Genomic DNA, 4,283 nt, shown 5'->3' on the forward strand with positions numbered 1-4,283 from the left:
GGGGGAGAAGAACAAGCGCCTTATGGTGTAGTATCATTTTACAAGGTGCGTTTCGACACACACATAAGAATAGTTTGTGTACCGGATAGTGGCTTATATCAAAGCCTATCACTCTCCACTTGGGCTGTTTGTCACCATCTATATGTCAGAGGGAGAAACAATCGCCACATAGTGTGGTATTAAAAGTAACAATAATAGGTAATGACCCCTAAGCTTATAAAGGTCTGCATACCAGATCAAAGCAAATGTAGCACATATCACATAGGTCTCTCTCTCTGGACACTACAAATCAGTATATCCTGGAACCGTGGTTTGGGTCATCAGACCATTAAAGGCATTTATTATAAAAACAAAAGTAAAACATTGATAAATTAAATATAAAAGGGTATAGCTTAGCTTAACAATTGGTCAGCAATTTAGTTCAGGTAGGTCTCTCAACGCGTTTCGCCCGCCAAGGGCTTCCTCAGGAGATATACAGTAGAATACAGTAAGGTGATATTTATACCTCTTAACAAAACATGTGATTGAACAATCACTTCCTGTCCACGTCAATACCAGAACCGGAAGTCATGTAAATAAATACTAATCAACATCAGCATAGAACAAGTCCTTAATATATCAACAACATTGGTAGTACAGTGGGTATGAACATGGTATTTGGCGCTGGTCAAGTATTAATATTAATTCCTTGTTAAGAGCGCTAATTAAAAATGAAATACTATTTTATCAATGTTTTACTTTTGTTTTTATAATAAATGCCTTTAATGGTCTGATGACTCAAACCACGGTTCCAGGAAATACTGATTTGGAGTGTCCAGAGAGAGACCTATGTGATATGTGCTAAATTTGCTTTGATCTGGTACGCAGACCTTTATAAGCTAAGGGGTCATTACCTATTATTATTACTTTTAATACCACACTATGTGGCGATTGTTTCTCCCCCTGACATATAGATGGTGACGAACAGCCCGAGTGCAGAGTGATAGGCCTTGATACAAGCCACTATCCGGTACACAAACTATTCTTATGTGTGTGTCGAAACGCACCTTGTAAAATCATACTACACCATAAGGCGCTTGTTCTTCTCCCCCTCTCGCATCTACAAAAACATTGCTATTTACCATATAGCACTGTGAACAACTGAGCAGCTGTCTAGAAGACTAGAAGGTGTCTACTGAGGACTAAACAGCCCGGAATCCTTGTGCTTCTACCCTGTGAACTGCACCAGGGCAATACAACTATACAGTTTGTGCCCTTTTTTCCTTGATTTATTCCCGATTTTAAGTGCCTTCTTAAACTTAAACAAGTGGTATTTATAACAGTTGAATTAGAGACGAGCGCATAGATCTATACAGTCTTTTTGTGTAAATATATATATATATATATATATACATACATATACACACACACACACACACACACACACACACACACACACACACAATATATGTAGTACTGTACCAGTCAAAAGTTTGGACACACCTTCTCATTCAATGATTTTTATTTTTTTTCATTATTTTCTATATTGTAGATTATTACTGAAGACATCAAAACTATGAAAGAACACATGTAGAATTATATTGTAAACAAAAAAAGTGTTAAACAAATCAAAATATGTTTTATATTTTATTTTCCTCAAAGTTTCCTTGTGCTTTGATGACAGCTTTGCACACTCTTGGCATTCTCTCAATCAGCTTCATGAGGTAGTCTCCTGGAATGGTTTTGAATTAACATGTGTGCCTTGTCAAGAGTCAATCTGTGGAATTACTTGCCTTCTTAATGTGTTTGAGACCATCAGTTGTGTTGTGCAGAGGTAGGGTTAGTACACAGTGGACACATCTATTTGACTACTGTTATAATCTATTTTATGGCATGAACCACTCAACTCAGCAAAGAGAAATGACTGTCCATTATTACTTTAAGACATAAAGGTCAGTCAATACGGAAAATTTCAAGAACTTTTAATGTATCCTCAAGTGCAGTTGCAAAAACCATCAAACGCTATGATGAAACTGGCTCTCATGAGGACCGCCCCAGGAAGACCAAGAGTAAACAGTAAGGGCAGAGGATAAGTTCATTATAGTTACCAGCCTCAGAAACCACTATTTAATGGCACCTTAGATTAAAGCCCACATATATTCTTCACAGAGTTCAAGTAGCAGACAAATCTGAACATCAACTGTTCAGAGGAGACTGCATGAATCAGGCCTTCATGGTCGAATTGCTGCGAAAAAGCCACTACTGAGGATGAACAACAAGAAGAAGAAGAAAATTGTTTGGGCCAAGAAACATAAAGAATGGACATTAGACCAGTGGAAATCTGTACTTTGGTCTGATGAGTCCAAATTTGAGATTTTTGGTTCCAACTGCCATGTCTTTGTGAGACGCAAAGAAGGTGAGCGGATGGTTTCTGCATGTGTGGTTCCACTGTGAAGCAAGAAGGAGGAGGTGTGATGGTGTGGGGGTGCTTTGCTGGTGACACTGTTGGTGATTTATTCAAAATTCAAGGCACACTTACCCAGCATGGCTACCACAGCATTCTGCAGTGCCATGCCATCCGATCTGGTTTGCACTTATTGGGACCATCATTTGTTTTTCAACAAGACAATGACCCCAAACACTTCTCCAGGCTATTTAAGGGCTACTTGACCAAGAAGGAAAGTGATGGATTGCTGCGCCAGATGACCTGACCTCCACAATCATCCAACCTAAACCCAATTGAGATGGTTTGGGTTGAGTTGGACCGCAGAGTGAAGGAAAGGCAGCCAACAAGTGCTCAGAGCCTCTGGGAACTCCTTCAAGACTGTTGGAAAACTATTCCAGGAGAGTACCTCATGAAGCAGATTAAGAGAATGCCAAGAGTGTGCAAAGCTGTCATCAAAGCAAAAGGGGGTTACTTTGAGGAATCTAAAATATAAAACATATTTTGATTATTTTAACACGTTGATGTCTTCAGTAATATTCTACAATGTAGAAAATGATGAAAATAAATAAAAACCATTGAATGAGAAGGTGTGTTCAAACTTTTGACTGGTATTATATATATATATATATATATTTATTTATATATATATATATATATATATATACTACACACACACACACACATACACGCGCACACACACACACACACACACACAATAGGCTAAAACCCACAGTACTCATACATCCGCGGTGCCAGTGGTATTGTGACCACACCATTTAAATAAAAAAAATCACACCTGGTGTTTATTAACTGATATACTTGGGTGTGGTTCCTGTCTCTTTAAAAAAGTGAAACAGGGCCTAAACCCATGATAGAAGCATACTGTGTATTTGAGATCCAAAAGATGCCTGAGAGCAATGCTCAGAGTTTTTAAAGTCAGTGTAGGGACTGACCAAATGGGAATGGTCGTGAAGTGGTGGTCAGCTTAACAAACTATTGCAATATTTTGGAACTAACATTCCCTGAATTCAGATTAATTTCAGTTTGTAGTGTTAATATTAGGTGAGTGCTGAATTTGTATGATATATATACAGTACACTGCTCAAAAACATAAAGGGAACACTTAAACAACACAATGTAACTCCAAGTCAATCACACTTCTGTGAAATCAAACTGTCCACTTAGGAAGCAACACTGATTGACAATCAATTTCACATGCAGTTGTGCAAATGGATTAGACAACAGGTGGAAATTATAGGCAATTAGCAAGACACCCCCAATAAAGGAGTCGTTCTGCAGGTGGTGACCACAGACCACTTCTCAGCTCCTATGCTTTCTGGCTGATGTTTTGGTCACTTTTGAAAGCTGGCAGTGCTTTCACTCTAGTGGTAGCATGAGACGGAGTCTACAACCCACACAAGTGGCTCATGTAGTGCAGCTCATCCAGAATGGCACATCAATGCGAGCTGTGGCAAGAAGGTTTGCTGTGTCTGTCAGCGTAGTGTCCAGAGCATGGAGGTGCTACCAGGAGACAGGCCAGTACATCAGGAGACATGGAGGAGGCCAATGGAGGACAACAACCCAGCAGCAGGACCGCTACCTCTGCCTTTGTGCAAGGAGGAACAGGAGGAGCACTGCCAGAGCCCTGCAAAATGACCTCCAGCAAGCCACAAATGTGCATGTGTCTACTCAAACAATCAGAAACAGACTCAATGAGGGTGGTATGAGGGCCTGACGTCCACAGGTGGGGGTTGTGCTTATAGCCCAACACCATGCAGGACGTTTGGCATTTGCCAGAGAACACCAAGATTGGCAAATTCGCCACTGGTGCCCTGTGCTCTTCACAGATGAAAGCAGG

This window comes from Pseudophryne corroboree, chromosome 3 (assembly GCF_028390025.1).
Source record: "Pseudophryne corroboree isolate aPseCor3 chromosome 3, aPseCor3.hap2, whole genome shotgun sequence".
Taxonomy (NCBI): Eukaryota; Metazoa; Chordata; class Amphibia; order Anura; family Myobatrachidae; genus Pseudophryne; species Pseudophryne corroboree.